Below are 17,528 nucleotides of genomic sequence, written 5' to 3' on the forward strand. Positions count from 1 at the left end.
GGAAAATAGCGCCAAGCACCCAAAAAAGGCCAGTCGCACGGGGTCCCGAGCTCCATTTGGAAGGGAGTACCTAAGCGATAGAGCACGGCGGGGGCGCAGCACGTTGGGAATCTAGCACTGCAGGGGCGCAACACCGCTAGGACAGCACCAGACAGAGCGCCAAACCGGGTGAGCATTCTGCGTCCTGAGCGCGGCAGGTTGCAGGCGAGCAAGTCGGCCCTAGGGCTATCAGGAGACAGTGGACGTATCTTCGGAAGGGATGCCGGTTCGCTGGAGTTCCAGGGGCTGAGGTCCAAGGTTATCCCGGGTGGCATCTAGGTGCCAGAGTTCCTTTAATGAGGGGAGGAGAGCTAGGTCTGCCCACCCCTCTCTTCTTTCCTCGCTTGGGTTTTTGACTTTAAAGTCATTATAGAATCCTGCTGCTTGCAGGAGAGAAAGGGCTCTCCCTTTTCCTGTCATTCAGAGTACCCAGCTGGTTAGTCTGGTCTTAGAGTCACCCTGTCGGAGGTAGAATTGATGCGGTGACATATTTTGGTCACTTTTCCAAGACCGGGTCTCTGGCCCAGTAGCTGGGGACCGGTTTGGAAAGGCAGCTCTGAAGTGTAGGAGATGTTGAGGATCTCAGCCCCTGGCCTTTTTGCACCTTGCTGTTTGGAGTTTCCCCCGCTAGGCTTCTCTTTCAAGCCCAAGGGCTAACAGCTGTTCTGTTCAGCCTAGTCGGGTGAGGAAGGTAGGAGACATTTCGTATTCTTTAAAGCTCTCTAAAGAGTGAAACCGGTATGGGGAAGGTAATCCCTGCATTTGGAAGGTGGACAGAGAAGGATCCAGGGTTCAAGGTCAGCCTTTCCTACATAGTGAGCTTGAGACCAGCTTGGGTTACAGGAGACTCTGTCTCAAAAAACCAAAAACAACAACAACAACAAAAAAAAACCAACAACAACAAAAAAACCACCACCACCACCAACAACAAAAAACGAACAACACCAGCAAAAAGAAAGGAAAGTGGGGGAGGGCATACAGCAATGCTGAGCACACCTGAATGGTAACCGCTTTCTTATTTTACCTTGGCCTCCCTCCTCTCAACACCATGTCCTCTCCATAATGTCTTATTTTTTTTGTTGTTGTTTTATTTATTTCTAATATGACTCTCCCCTTCCTCCGCAGTCTTTTAAGATTGTTTTTGGCCGTGCAGAGTCTGTTGCATCTCTGTGTGGAATTTATGGTCAGCTTCTCAATTTTGTTGCCATGGCTTTAGAGCGCACACAAGGCATTGTGAAGTGGGAAGCCGCCTTTGGGAACCAGACTTTCAACGTCCTTTCCTGATACCTGCTTTCCCCGGCTTAGTAAAGAAATTCCACTTTTATAGAATCTCAGACCAAACACTCCAGAATCACCCTCAATTCTCTTTGTTCGTCCAGGTCTCTTGCCCAACCTGAACACATTTTATTGAATCTAACTCGAGTATAACTAGATATATTTTTCTGGGTTTAAAAACTTTTTACGTGGCTGGAGAAATGACTGCAAGTTAGAGCACATACTGCTCTTCCTGAGGATCCAAATTTGGTTTCTAGCACCCACATCGGATGACTCACAACTGCCTGTAACGCTGACTTCAGAGGATCAAATCCAGTGCTCTCTTCTGGACTCTGCCAGTATCGCACTCATGTGCACAAAAGCACACACACACACACACACACACACACACACACACACACAGTTAAAAATAAGTAAACTGTGTAAAGTTTCCGTTCACTGAATGAGCTGGTCTTGGTAACTAGGAGTGCTTGCTGCCCCTGCAGAGGACCTGGGTTTAGTTCCCAGTACTCACATGGCAGCTCATTAATGCTTAGTAATTTCAGTTCCAAGGGACTGGATTCCCTCCTCTGGCCTCTGAAAGCACTGCACACATATGCTGCATGCACATGTGTGTAGGCAAAATACTCATACACACGAAATAAAAATAGATCTTCCATAAATATTGCATTTATTTATTATTTGTGTATGGTATGATTATGGGAGGTCAGAGAACAGCCTTTAGGAGTCAGCTCTTTCCTTCCACCATGTGGATCCAGGGATTTAACTCAGGTTGTGTGGCTTGGTGGTAACTACTGAGCTATCTTGCCTACTTTTTTTTTTTCAAGGGGGGGGGTGGTAGTTGAAACATGGCTCCACATTATGTATCCCAAGATAGCTTGGAACCCAGAATGTAGTCTAGGCCTCAGCTTCTTGAATGGGATTACAAGTATGCCCTACACCGGCCATGATCACATCTGCTATAATAACCATTTTTCTACTGTTTGCACCCATTCCTACTACTTTCTCTAGCTGTGTTCCTGCCAAAGCCGTCAGGTCCACTGACCCATCTCTCTAGCCCCCAACCTTGTTCTTACATCTGTACAGTTTCCCTCAACACAGAGATCACCTGTATATACACACACATACACATACACTTACTCTGAAGTCTACTTTTATCCCAGACTGAGAAGCAAAAATTTCAGTGGATGGTGGTGGCATACACTTTTAATCCCGGCACTCATGAGGCAGAGACAGGCAGATCTGAGTTCAAGGCCAGGCTGGTCTACAGAACTAATTCCAGGACAGCCAGGGCTACATAGAGAAGCTGTGTCAAAGAAGCAGAGGAAGAGGAGAAGGAGGAAGAGGAGGAGGGAAGAAGAGAAGGGAAAAAGAGGAGGAAACGAAAGGGAAGTGAAGGCAAGGCAAGGCAGGAAACTCTGAGATGCCGGCATTCTCGCTTGCTTTGTCCCCATGCCTCAGGACCCTTGTGCTTGGCATTCCATTTGCCCCCAGTTGCTTGCTTTGTCCCCATGCCTCAGGACCCTTGTGCTTGGCATTCCATTTGCCCCCAGTGCTCTTCACTTGTTCCCACTTGTCTTAGACAGGCCCTCTAACTGACATAGCACCCCCACTGTGTCCTGCCTGCTTTTCTCTCTCTCTACCTGCCCTCTTCTCCTTTGTAGTGCTGCAGTGATCAGCACAGAGGCTCCTTCACTATTGTGTCCATTGCACTCAGGGTTGTTATTATTAAGGGGCTGGGGAGATGGCTCAGCACTTAGGAGCATTCCAAGGACCAAGGTTCAATTCCCAGGACCCACATGGCAGCTCACAACCACCCATAACTCCAGGTCCAGGGGCCCTGATACCTCTTCAGGCACAGAGGCTGGAGGAACAGAAGTTGAGGGTTATCCTTGGCTACCTAGGGAGTTCCAGGCCAGCACGCAGAACAAGCTTACAAAGGGCTGAAGGCTGAGTAGTAATGGCTCTGCTGGGTTTCCCCTTCACTGTTCCTTCCACACTCCCACACCTGTCTTGTGATGGTGGCAGTAGGCAGCCCACTGCCCTGGCCCTGAGAAAATTAGGCAGGGCTGTTTAGTAGCTGATCTATCTTCTGGCCTCTAATGTTAGTCTAGGGCAAGAGTGGAGTTCTTGGAAATTGAAGGAAATGGGCATTAATTTCTTCATGAATATTTTGCACTATAACGGATGAACCTTTCTGTGGCTTCTAACAGAAATGGCCAACTGTTGGCACTTAATTGTGTAACTACTTTCAGTTGTCAGCTGTTTTTCTGTCTTGGCCCATTTCCATGACTACACCCTTTCATTCTTGGGGCTTGATCTTGGAGCCTGGCATATGCTAGGCAAATGCTCTCCCATTTACTGAGCTACCCCTCCCCTGCCCCCAGATCATCCTTGATTAGATCCTATCAGCCTGGAAACACTCTGGCTCATTTTGAATCTTATTTTGTAAGGAGTCAGAGGCAAAACCAAGTGTAAGGTTATAAGACTGTGGCTGAATGTGCACTTGAGTTACTGAATAAAACTCCAGGACCATGTATCTAGTCCAGCGGTTCTCAATCTCCCTAATGCTTTGAGCCTTTAATACAGTTCTTCCTGTTGTGGTGACCCCAACCATAAAATTATTCTCATTGCTACTTCATAAGTAATCTTGATATTGTTGTGAATAATAATATAAATGTCTGTATTTTCCAGTTGTCTTAGGCAGCCCCTGTGAAAGATCATTTAACCCTCCTAAGGGGTTGAGACCCAAAGGTTGAGAAGCAACAATTAAGTCTGTACTTTCTTAGCAGGCATCTTTATAGACCACTTTACCCTACGGCCTCCCGCTGAACGGGGCATCCCACTAATGAGGGATTGGGAGGCAATCTTCCCAGGGAGGACTGAACTAACTTGGCCTGTGTGTTCTCTCTCTCTCTCTCTCTCTTTGTGGGACTGAAGCTCAGGTCCTTCCACATGCTGAGGGAGTACTCTGCCATAGAGCTATACTCTAAAGCCTTGTGTGTTTTGTTTTATTTATTTCTCTCTCTACATTTTTTTTCTTTTTGTTTTGTTTGTTTGTTTGTTTTTGCTTTTGTTTTTTTTGTTTTTCGAGACAGGGTTTCTCTGTGTAGCCCTGGCTGTCCTGGAACTCACTCTGTAGACCAGGCTGGCCTTGAACTCAGAAATTGTTTTATTTCTTTTTTTTTTTTTTTAATTTTTTTAAAGGTTTATTTATTTATTATGTGTAAGTACACTATAGCTGTCTTCAGACACACCAGAAGAGGGCATCAGACCTCATTATGGATGGTTGTGAGCCACCATGTGGTTGCTGGGATTTGAACTCAGGACCTTTGGAAGAGCAATCAGTGCTCTTAACCGCTGAGCCATCTCTCCAGCCCTGTTTTATTTCTTGAGACAAGTTTTTACTATATGTCCTGAAACTCACTATATAGACCAGGCTGGCCTCAAATTAACAGAGACCTGCTTGGCTCTGCCTCCTAAGTGCTGGGATTAAAAGCATGAGCCGCCACATGTAGCAAGATTTCTCCTCCTTCTTCTTGTTCTTCTTCTCCTCCTTCTCCTCTTCTTCCTCTTTTTCCTCCTCCCCTTCCTCCTCCTCCTCCTTCTTTTTTTGTTTTTTTCAAGACAGGGTTTCTCTGTATAGCCCTGGCTGTTTTGGAACTCACTCTATAGACCAGGCTGGCCGTGAACTCAGATCTGCCTGCCTCTGCCTCCCAAGTGCTGATATTAAAGATTTGTGTGTGTGTGTATGTGTGTGCACATGTGTGTGCACGCATGCAGACACACACACACACACACACACACATACACACAACTGTTTGAGTCCCAGCTCCAGAGGATCTGACATAGTTTTCTGGCCTCTGTGGGTACACACATATACACACACACACACATACACACACATACATACACACACCTGAGTGCTGGGAACTGAACTTGGGTCCTCTTTAGAAATAGTCTTTCTTAACCACTTAGCCATTTCTCCAGCCTATATATGGGATTTTTTCAATTGAATTTACCTTCTTCCTTTGTTACTAAGATTTATCTTGCCAAGCGGTGGTGGTGCATGCCTTTAATTCCAGCACTTGGGAGGCAGAGGCAGGTGGATTTCTGAGTTTGAGACCAGCCTGATCTACAGAGTGAGTTCTAGGACAGCCTGGGCTACACAGAGAAACCCTGTCTTGAAAAACCAAAAAACCCCAAAAAACAAAAAAAACAAAAAAACAAAACAACAACAACAACAACAACAACAAAACCCCCAAAAACAAACAAACAAAAAAAGACTTATTTTGGAATGTATCTTGTCTATAGATTTATTATGAAATAAGAAAGAATTATTTTAACATATATATGCATTAGTTATACACACACATAAAACATATTTTCCAAATAAAATAGAATAGGTTTGATGCTTCTGAGGGACAGAAAGATGCTTACAGCTTAAAGCCTGAGTCCCCAGGAAGAAAGCCCTCTTGGTCCTGTTAGGAATGTGATAGGCTCCTGAGGAAGCAGTCTCCCTTCAAAAGCACTCCCTTTCTGGCCCCCTGAGATTTGTTTGGGCTGTGTTTGTTCCTCCACCTGGTGATCAGGACATTTGAGTTGATGATCTGGCTTCCCCTAAGCTTATTAGCCTGAGAGCAGACACTGGAGATAAAAGCTTTTAGTGAACCTGATGTCCTGGGGTGAGGGACTGGAACAGTGAGCATCTAGCTTGCCAGGGCCTTCCAGTGTGGGGGCTCAGTTCATCATTTCTCTTGTATGATTTGGGGTCCATTAACACATTTTATTTATTGACAATTAAAATTGAGTGCCTTGTCTAAAAGGGATGGGAATTTTCTCCCTCCCTTCCCTTCCTGTCCCCTTTCTTCTCTCTCTCTTCCTCTCCCTTCCCTCTGTCTTCTCTCTCTCTCTCTCTTTCTTTCTTTTTTCTCTTTCTTTCTCCTCTCTCTCTTTCTCTCCCTTCCCCCTCTCTTTTCTCTCCCTCTCTCTCTCTCCTTCCTTCATCCCTTCCTTTTTTATTCCGTGTCTAACCGGATCTCATGTATGCCAGGCTAGGCTGGAACTGTGTAGCTGAGGACTTCTAAGTGTCTGTGTTATGCTAGAACTACAAGTGTGTGTTACCATGCCTCTATGAAATTCTAATTTGAGGATGGGGTTTCAAACTTACCAAATAAAAATGATTAAATTTTTCAATCTGTCTTTAATTTTTTTTCTTTTGAATCAGGGTCAAGCTAGCTCTTGATCTCCCTGACTCCGCCTCCTTATGGCAGTGTGCACCATCACAAAATATTCCATACTACAAATGTAAACATTTCTAGTTCGAGGCCATGCTTATACACAGGAAATGAGTGGTACTGTACAAAGAATGGCTGAGCTGTGTGTCTCCGCAGTGATGGAGAGACTCTGTTAATGGCTCTAGAGCTAGAAACAAGTAAACAAACGAGTATTAGTTTTACTTTAGTCTTTCATAGTTAAGGAGATCCCCACCTACAGAGGCTAAGTCTGTCCAAGTTACATAGACTAGGAGGACGGGCCAGATCCAGATCCAGGACCAGTGAGTGGCACAATGCCGCCCTTAAGAAGTTATGCCTAGGGTGGGGTGGGGTGGGACTTTTTGCTCTTCCAGATGACCTGGGTTTGGTTCGCATCACCCACATTATGGCTCACAACCATCCATAATTCCATTCACAGAGGATCCAATGCCCTCTTCTAACCTCTTCAGGTACCAAGTGTGCATGCGATACATACACACACATAAGTAGACAAAAGACTCATACACATAAAGTAAGTAGACTTAAGAACGTTTTTAAAATGTTTATATGACTCCAGTTCCAGGGGATCCAGTACCACCTTCTCACTTTTGTGGGCATGAATGTGGTACAAGGCATACAGACAAGCAAAACACTCATACACAGAGAGGAAAAAAAAAATCTAAGTCACTTTTTAAAGAAAGGAAGGAAGGCTATCCTGAAAATGAATGTGTTTTTGTCTGCTGCTAGGAAAACCATATTTCAGAGCCCCTGGTCTTTTTCACAACTTGCATGGTTAATTCATATTAAAGCCTCCCCAGCTGCCAGGTCAAAGCATAATGAAATTGGTTGCCAAGAAACAGAAAAGTCTGTTCCATCTTGTTTGCTGAGGTTTGTCCAACCACACGGGTGGATGGCGGATCCTCTGGGTGTTCCTGTGCACTAATCTACTATGGATTTGTACCATCAGAGGCAAAGACAAGGCGTCAATCACCTGGTTAAACATAATAGAGTGAGCGCTTTAATTCCTGCAGTGCTGGCCTGGCTTGGGGAAGTGAGGTGTCAAGCTTTAGTCTGTTTGGAGGCGCAGATAGAAATCTCTTGCCTGTGGCTGGAGACACCACTCAGTACGTGCTTGCTTAGCACGCGTGAGCCTCTTTCTGCTCGTTCAGGTTACCTAAGAATTATCTATGAGTTTGAGACAGAATCTCCTAAAGCTCAGGCTGGCCTGAACTTGCTATGTAATCAACGATGACCTTCAATTTCAGATCCTCCTGCCTCCCGCTCCTGAGTGCTCGGATTACAGGCCAGAGACACCCTTCTTGCCCTATGTAGTACTAGGGATGGAACCCAGGGTTTCACGTGTGCCAGACGAGCGCCTTACCAGCTGAACTGGCTCCTGAGTCCTACGTAAAACTTAAAAAAAAAAATTACAATAAAAGGAATATGGAAAAATAACTTAAAAATATTGATCCATAGCTGTGGGCAGGGTTTCTTTATTTCTTGTGTTAGTTTTCGTTCCACAGCTTACTTGAACAGGAGGGAATGCCAGGAAGAGCTCAGCTGTGGGGCAGCCTCTGGAAAGCAGTCTGTTGGTTGTTCTGGGCTTTGCTTCTCTTATTAGAGACCAGGCTAACCCTTCATTATCCCTCTCGGCTCTGCATGAGATTATAAAGTAGACTGTGGGTTTTGTTTGTTTGTTTGTTTGTTTGGTGGGGATGGGGAAAGTCACTCATCTATGTGTCCTGTGCTTGAAATGGAAAGACCTACCACTGCCAAGAATCGCTGGGACGCTTCTCTTCCAGGCCACTGATAATTGGTTGTGAGGTACCATATTAGCAGCTAGCACCGCCACCAGGGGGTTTCAGTGTCTGCCTGTCTGAGAGAGGCTCTTTTATAGTCCCAGGCTGGTCTCATACTCACTTGGAGTAGGTGTGGCCTTATTGGAGGAAGTGTGTCACTGGAGGTGGGCTTTGAGGTTTCAAAAATCCATGTGATGCCCACACTCCCTGCCCCCAGCCCCTGCCTGTGGATCTAACAGCTACTGCTCCAGCACCACATGTGAGGGCCATACTCCCCACCTTGATGGTAGTAGAGCAAACCTTTGAAACTGTAAGCCAGCCCCCAATTAAAATGATTTCCTTTCTAAGAGTTGCCATGGTGACAGTATCTCTTTACAGCAGTAGAACACCAAGAAAGACAATACCTATACATGTTTTTTGTTTGTTTTGATTTTTTTTTTTTGAGACCGGGTTTCTCTGGGTGACCTGGATTTGCTTTGTAGACCACCTGGCCTTGAACTCACAGAGATCCACTTGCCTCTGCCTCTGCCTCTGCCTCCAAAGCGCTGGGATTCAAGGCCTGTCCCACTACTCCGGGTTGCCTATACATGTTTTTAATTCTTACAAGGGTTCCTGCTGTGTCGTGGGGTGTGAGACCTCAGGGACTAGTGAAGTCCTGGATGAGAACCAGGTGGATTTCGTGAGAAGAGTAGGCCCTGTGGCCACGCAAGAGGTTGGACTTACATGTCTATTTGTGTGACCCCAAAAGGGGGTATAACCAAATGGTGACAGAGACCTGGGCAGACAAACTTGTGGGTACCTCAAGTCTTCGGCCTACCAACGGTGTCTATGCTTCCTGAGTTCCCAGCAGCCTCCTATAGCTTTGCGCTATGGAGCCAAGAAAATAGTGGGACTGAGCAGTGTCTTCCTTGATTTTGCTGGCCTGGGAGGAGTCCTGCATTTGAGTCAGTCAGGGAAGCCTTCTTCTAGCTCTTCGGCCTATTTTGCTGCCCACATTAGGAAACCTCGTTGGTTACATTGACAGAATTGTGTAACTTTAGATCTGGTTGGACGGGGGCCTTGAAAATCATGTGGCTCAGCCTGGTTTTCCCTTAGTCTCCTTGGTCCAAAGCTAGAGGCCATACTAGCAGGTGATTGACAGCAGGGAGGATTCCAGGAAGAACCTTTTCAATGTGTCTAGACTGACATTTCTTCACTGTGACCAGCTGCAAGGTAGGCAGTCCAAAAACTGTGTTGTTTGAGTGCTCAAAGGAAGTGGCGTTCATTCATTCATTCATTCATTCACTCATTCATTTATAGATAGACTATCGGGGATCCCAGACTGTCCTTGAAACCCTTGAACTTCCAGTTCTCCTGTCTTTACTTCGGGCTATGCTGGAAACTGAACTCAGGGCTGCCTGCAAGCTAGGCCGGTACTCTACCCGCTGAACTGTCTTCCGATCTCAAGAGGGACTTTCAGATGGGATATTACTAACCAGCAAGGCATCTTCCTTGAAACTGGCTAAAACGACCAAGTATCTTATGGTCTTGACTTACATTAAAGCTGCCCAGAAGTGTCTGCCATGATGGTCCTCTTTGTCCTTCACAGTGAGTTTTCTGTCAGCCCGCAGAGAGCTTCTGCTAGTGTTGTCTCTCTGGCCACTTTGTGCTGTCAGCGAGTTACTACTGTCTCTACCGTATCTGTTGCTCTTTGAGATTATTCTATGTTTATCTTGCTTGTGGCCTGTGTCTTCCAGCTCATGGGCTCTCTCTGTGAGCCGCTGTGGCTGACTACCTAGAAATTACCTAGAGTAGTGGTTCTCAACCTTCCTAATGCTGCGGCCCTTTCACACAGTTCCTCATGTGGTGACCCCCAGCCATACAATTATTGTTGCCACTTCATAACTATAATATTGCTGCTGTTTTGAATCGTAGTATAAATATTTGATATGCAACTCCCTCCATAGGGGTTGTAACCCACAGGTTGAGAGCCACTGACTTAGAAGGTGGTGAGTGCTAAGTTAATAATTAACAGGTGAATAAGGGAACAGGCAGTTAGAGAAGTCTGCTTCCATTTTCTTCTTATACATCATACCTTCTTTGATGCTTATGTGTGACCACCTGCATGTAAGTCTGTGTACTATGTGGGTGCCTGGTGCCTTCTGAGGCCAGAAGAGGATGGCAAATCTCTTGGATCTGGCATTAAAGGTAAGCCCACATGTGGGTACTGAGAATCAAACCTAGGTCCTCTGCAAGAACACCAAGCACTCCTAACCACGGAGAGATCTCTCTAGGCCCTGAACATTATTTTAAATAACTACATCCAGACCCGTGCCCATGAGAGTCAGAAGGGGACATTGGATCCTGAAACTGAAGTCATGCTTGGGAACCACCATGTGGGTGCATGGAATTGAACCTTGGTCCTTTGTAAGAGCAATCAGTGTTCTTTTTTTTTTTTAAAGATGTATTTATTATTATACATAAGTACACTGTAGCTGTCTTCAGACGCACCAGAAGAGGGCGTCATATCTCATTGTGAGCCACCACGTGGTGGCTGGGATCTGAACTCAGGACCTTCAGAAGAGCAGTCAGTGCTCTTACCCGTTAAGCCATCTTGCCAACCCCCAACCCCCTGCAATACCACTGAGCCGTTATTCCACCCACCCCTCAAATAGCTCAGACATTCTCTTAAACATCAAAACTCGTCCATACCTCCCCAGGGAGCAAACAGAAGGAGAAGGTTACTGTGAGCTCTGACTGTGTAAGGACAAAGAATCAGTACTGCCCAGGGCTTCCTGCTCCAAGGAGCCAGAGAGATGTGCACTGTCACATGACAGTTTCATTATGTCTCTTTAAAGTCTCCTTTAAAAGCGGCATGGAATGTGTCCCCTTCATCGACTGCTATCTGTTAGGTTTGAGGTTAGGCCTTGGGAATCAGTTGTTTTGTTTGTTTGTTTGTTGGTTGGTTGGTTGGTTTTTGAGACAGAGTTTCTCTGTGTAGCCCTGGCTGTCCTAGAACTCACTCTGTAGACCAAGCTGGCCTCGAACTCGGAAATCTGCCTGCCTCTGCCTCCCAAGTGCTGGGATTAAAGGCGTGTGCCACCACCAACCAGCCTGTTTTTGTTTTTGTTTGTTTGTTGTGTATTAGCGTTTGACCTGCATGGATGTATGTGTGCCATATATGTATGTACAGTGCCCAAGAAGGCCAGAAGAGAACACTGGATCCCCTAAGACTGGAGTTACAGAGGGTGCGAGTGAGCCCAGTCTCTCCTTAACGCTGCTGCCCTTGGCTTCTGCAGTAGGTGGCTCTTTAACATGGAAGCCTCGGTTTATGAAGCCCTCAGGTTTGGGTGCTAGCAACCAAGCGCAGGTTCTCTGAAAAAACAGCCACTGTTCTTAATCACTCAACTGTCTCTTCAGCCCAAAGGAATCAGCTTTTATGTAAAAAGACTTCCCAGCCGCGTTTGGGGACACAGTGATGTTCTCTACCCTGAGGTGCTAAACTAAGGCTCAGGAAATGTGAGCCAGAGACATGGATTCCTACCTCCCTGCACCATTCGGGAAACAGCAAGAAAAGATTTTCAGGGCAGAGGCAGCACCCAGAGCCTCAAAAATTATTGGCTCATTACTTTTTTGCGTTGTTTACTTGTAACTAGCCAGGCTGGTGTCAAACAGGAAACCCTCAGGCACAGCTTTCCTTTCCGGTACATGGTGTCCTGTGAATTAGGTGTTAGATGTGGGGCTGTAGAGTAAAACCCTCCGTAAGTTCATCTGAGCCCAGCAATGTGAACACCACCTGAGAATGGGGGCACGAAAGCAAATTCGCAGCCCCACCCCAAAGCCGCTGGATCAGAAGCTGGCGAGCTCAGGGCCTGGGTTTTAATACTACCACGGTAATCCTAGGGCCCACAAAGCTGAAGAAAGCGGTCTATGGGTCATAGCCCAATCTTTCCTTAAGAGTGCTGACCTTGGTTTTTGTAGCTGGTGACTCAGTAAGGTGGAAGCCGTAACTTATTAAGCTCACCATCTGGTCTGCCTAGGAACACCTGCTCAAAACCTGAGCCTTCCTGAAGATCTTTTCTTAGGAATACCACCCAAGGTGGAGAACAAAGTCCTGCCCAGCACCTGCTGTGGGTGAGGCACTGGGCTCTGAGTGTCCACTTGGTATTTTGTTTTCACAAGGAATCCTGCTAAGGAGACACTATGATCTGTTTTACAGACTTGGGACTGGTGAAGGTTGAACACGGCCTTCACCTCCAGACTTCTCACCTCGTCATGGCTCTGCATTTGGTGATCCATTGTCTTCCTAGTACAGTAGCTCTCAAACATTATGCAGCTAGTAATAAATGCAGATTTTCTTTTCTTTCTTTCTTTCTTTCTTTCTTTCTTTCTTTCTTTCTTTCTTTCTCTCTCTCTCTCTTTCTTTCTTCCTTTCTCTCTTTCTTTCTTTCTCCCATCTTTTTTGTTTTTTCAAGACAGGATTTCTCTGTGTAGCCCTGGCTGTCCTGGAACTCACTCTGTAGACCAGGCTGGCCTCAAACTCAGAAATCCACCTGCCTCTGCCTCCCAAGTACTGGGATTAAAGGTGTGTGCCACCATTGCCTGGCATTAAATGCAGATTTTCTAGGTCTCCTTGGAATCCTGATTCAGAGGCTCAGGTGGGGCTCAGAGCTGGGGGCTTTCATCAAAGGCCTAGAAGATTCTCCCCATGGGTATCTGATCATACCTGGGAAACCTCATCTGAGGCTGTCTCCTGCCCTAGCTGGTTGGCACAGACCATCCTCAAGGCTTCTTGAGGTTTCGTGGTGCTGTTTTGTGCTCACAGGTCTTGGGTGCTGGCTGGGAAGATAGCAGGAAAATATGAGGACAAATAGAAGAGGCCTTTTGTAGCCTAGAGAAGTCTCCAATGCCTGGCTGCTTCTGCATCCTGGCTGCCTCTTGTGGGAGGCCAGGCCATGTGTTGGTTTTGAGTAAGTTGTGATCTTTTTTGTTATTTAGTCCCACCTCTACCCCCACCCCTAACCCCACCCCTCACCCCCTACTCCCACCCCCACCGCACTTTTGTAACTTTTCCTATGGTGACTTTGTCCTTGTGTTTGTGGGGAGCTCAGACATGAGCAACTTCCTCCGAGCTGCAGTCAACATCTGTAGAATAGAAAATTGCTTCAGCTTTGAGGTCAGAAATGGGGTTTCACGCGCTCAGAGATAAGAGTCTTTATTTTTCAGATGGGAGTGACAGAGAGAGTCATTTGGCACCCCAGTGGGACACTAAGTGACTTGGCACCACTGTGGAGGAGGGAAGTAAGACACAAACTGAAAACTAACTTCAGGTGTGATGCTGGGTGTCCTTTGTGAGTTCATGCTAATGTCTAGCTATTGGAAAGTTTAGAAACTGTTACTACAATAAATACCCCAAGGGAGTGCTAGGAACATGCCTAATCCCCAAAGTGCGTACTGCCCAAGCATAAAGGCCTGAGTTCAAGTTCCAGAGCCATGTGAAAAAGCCGGGTGTGAGCTGGGTGTGTGTTACACACCTTTAATTCTAGCACTCAGGAGGTACAAAGACAGGGATTTGCTGGCCAACCAGCCCAGTCAGACCTTCAGGTGGCCAGACAGTGAGACACCTACCATCTCATCTAAACACAAAGAAGACACAAGGGGCTGGTGAGATGGCTCAGTGGGTCCAGTTGCCTGCTGCCAAGCCTGACCACCCGAGTTCGATCCCTGGGTTCTATTTGGGGGAAGACGAGAAGCAAGTGTCTAAAGCTGTCCTTTTCCTCCACAAGGAGGCCCCAGTGTGGGCAACCACACAGACAGCCTGCATACATAGGTGAATAGAAATGTAGTGAGTTGGAAAACAAAACCAAGGTGGAGAACTCCTGAAGAACACACACACACACAACCTTGAAACTCTCACAGTGGGGAAAAGGGAAACTTGCATGAAAACACAGTAAATTCCAGCCTTTGTAGAGGAGAGTGGTTAATAGTACTGAACTATCAAACATTTTTGAAAGATTTATTTATTTTTATTTTATGTGTATGAGTGTGAGCCTGGATGTCTGTCTGTCTGTCTGCCTGCCATGTGTGTGCAGAGCCTTTGAGGCTAGAAAAGGGCGTTGGAGCACCTGGAATTGGAGTTACATGTGGTTGTGAGTCACCATGTTGGTGTTGGACACCCAGGTCCTGTGCAAGGGCAGCCAGTGCTCTTAACCACTGAGCTATCTCTCTGGTCCCAACCATTACGTTTTTAAGTATGTCTTAATCCCAACACAAATTTTGTAGCGCAGAGATGGAGACAGTTTAATAAGAAACCAGCATTGGCAAGTTGTGGTGCCACAGGCCTTTAATCCCAGCACTTGGGAGGCCGAGACAGGCAGATCTCTGTGAAATTGAGGTTAGCCTGATCTACATAGTGAGTTCCAGGCCAGTCAGAGCTGTATAGTGAGATCCTAGCAAAAAAAAAAAAAAAAAAAAAAAAAAAAAAAAAAAGCCAAAAAGAAAGAGAAAGAAAGTCTGCCTCTGGCTTCCAGGAAGACACCTGTGCACAGAGCACATTGCCTGTTTCTTACTGAGAATGTTTCTTCACCCTATTCTATGTTAGAGCTACTTGCCCTGGGTGCAGCTGGAGCCACCGCTACCAAATGTGTGAGGAATTATGGAAACACTGTCTCATCTAGGCTTCAGCAGCCTTTCAACATAGTAGCCACCTTTAGATAGGCTGGAGAGATGGCTCAGCGGTTAAGGGCACTGACTGCTCTTCCAGAGGTCCTGAGTTCAATTCCCAGCAACCACATGGTTGGCTCACAACCATCTCTAATGGCATTAGATGGACTCTTCTGGTGTGTCTGAAGACAGCTACAGTATACTCATATACGTAAAATAAATCTTTAAAAAAAATAGTATCCACCTTTGGTATTACCGCCAGGGACACGGTTGGTTTTTCCGGGTCATGGGCCTTTCATCGACTTAAATCTGATCATCTTTGAGAACTGGGAGAGTCGGTCACTATGTCAGCAGTCTCCTGACCCACGGGTGACAGTGTGGAAGTGAGCCCATGGGGTTCTGTTCATCACACAAATGACTGCTCTAAGGAAACTTCCAATCTGAAGCAGTCAAGACCTTGGACATGTCTCAGTGCCCTTTTCCCCTGTGCCACACACCGCCCAGTTTGCTTGGCTGTCTGGTGACCTGGTACCCTATCAATGAGCAACAGCATGCTGGAAGATGGCAGAGCTTGTTCTAGAAGGGTACACTGACCACTGTGTTGAGGGATAGCTGGCTGATTGATGGCATGGGTGGAAAGGGGAAAATGAAATACAAACCAATAAAAGACACAAAAAGCAATGCAGTCACCAGGAGCTGTTTGTTACAGAGGCAAATTAGCTTTTGTGACAATGGTTGTTACTAATCATATACCCTACACCAAACAGACTTTCTTTTTTTAACTTTTTAAATGTGAGTGTGGGTGTGTATGTGCAGGCATGTGTGCTGGCTCTTTTGTGCCACAGCACATGTTTGAAAGTGTTGATTTTCTTCTTCCACCAAACTCAGGTTCGAACTCAGGCCTTTAGCTATGTATCATGTACCCAAGAAGCCGTGTCACTGTCCCCACAAACTGCTTTCAGTACTTTACAGGCATTGCATAATTCAGTTCATATGACACAATCCTATGAGCTTTCCTATTTCACAGTATGGGACAGTGAGACAGGAAGTTGGGTAATTTTCTCAAAGTGATAAGTTTGTGCATCAAAGCCAGTCAGTCTTCCCCTAGAGCCTAGGTCTTCTGTCAGGGTAGGTACTCAATCCTGGAGATACAGTGTGGCCAGTTTGGGATGTGTACTATGAGGTCCTAAATCATTCAAGGAAAACAAACACATTTTATTTTGCATTAATTCTTTTTTTTTTTTTGGTTTTTTTTTTTGGTTTTTTCGAGACAGGGTTTCTCTGTGTAGCTCTGGCTGTCCTGGAACTCACTCTGTAGACCAGGCTGGCCTCGAACTCGGAAATCCGCCTGCCTCTGCCTCCCAAGTGCTGGGATTAAAGGCGTGCACCACCACCGTCCGGCCTGCATTAATTCATTTTAAAATCAAGGTTATACACAAATGTTGTTCTTCAAGGCTTACATTTAGAAAACCAACTAGCAGGCTCTCCACTTCCTGTCATTTCCAGCTCCCTCATCACCTAGTTTGCTGGCTTCACCGGTCCTGGAACACGTAGGCTCAAAATGGCACTCTTACTTTGCCGTGGCCATTTCCCCTCACGTTTAGATGTTGTCTCTCTCTCTCTCTCTCTTTTTTTTTAAGATTTATTTATTGTTATATGTAAGTACACTTCAGACACAGCAGAAGAGGGAGTCAGATCTCATTACGGATGGTTGTGAGCTACCATGTGGTTGCTGGGATTTGAACTCAGGACCTTCGGAAGAGCAGTCAGTGTTCTTAACCGCGGAGCCATCTCTCCAGCCCCTAGGTATTGTCTCTTGACTGGTTCATTTTCCCAGACACCTCTCTCACACATACAACTTCTGACCCTTTCTTCCCCATGGACAAGTTACATTAGAAGTTTTGGTTTGCCGGGCAGTGGTGGCCCACGCCTTTAATCCCAGCACTTGGGAGGCAGAGGCAGGTGGATTTCTGAGTTCGAGGCCATCCAGGTCTACAGAGTGAGTTCCAGGACAGCCAGGGATAAACAGGGAAACCCTGTCTCAAAAACCAAAAAAAAAAAAAAAGAAGTTTTGGTTTAGTTTTATATTGAAGCAGGGTTTCTCAATGTGCAGCCTGAACTGGTCTAGGATTTGCTATGTAGTCCAGACTGGCCTAGCAGTCCTCCTGCAACTAAAGTCTTATGCTACCAGTGTTTTAAAACAACAACAACAACAACAACAACAACAACAACAATAATAATAATATATTATTATATAATATTATATAATATATTATGTATTATATTATATATTATATAAATTATATATTATAATATATTATATAATAATATAATATATTATGTAATATATAATAATAATAATTATTATTATTATTATTATTGGCTTTTTCTGGTTTCTTCTACGATTTTTACAATTTTAGGCCGCTCCTTTATTCCAGAATCAGCTGAGGTTGGGGTGGCAGACTTTTCATGTTTGACCATGGCCCAGTTCATCCGTAACCTTGAGAAGCCCCCTATA

General features: G+C 45.7%; 1 protein-coding gene across 1 annotated transcript in view; it reads left to right on the forward strand.

Annotated features, from left to right (window-relative positions):
• Rab27a (RAB27A, member RAS oncogene family) overlaps positions 1-17,528 on the forward strand; it is a 57,598-nt gene continuing 40,070 nt past the window's right edge. Inside the window, exon 1 of the mRNA XM_031344464.1 lies at positions 1-168. The gene's annotated coding sequence lies outside the window, so the exon portion shown is untranslated. The remainder of the gene's footprint in view (positions 169-17,528) is intronic.

The sequence above is a fragment of the Mastomys coucha genome, unplaced genomic scaffold (assembly GCF_008632895.1).
Source record: "Mastomys coucha isolate ucsf_1 unplaced genomic scaffold, UCSF_Mcou_1 pScaffold23, whole genome shotgun sequence".
NCBI classification, from domain to species: Eukaryota; Metazoa; Chordata; class Mammalia; order Rodentia; family Muridae; genus Mastomys; species Mastomys coucha.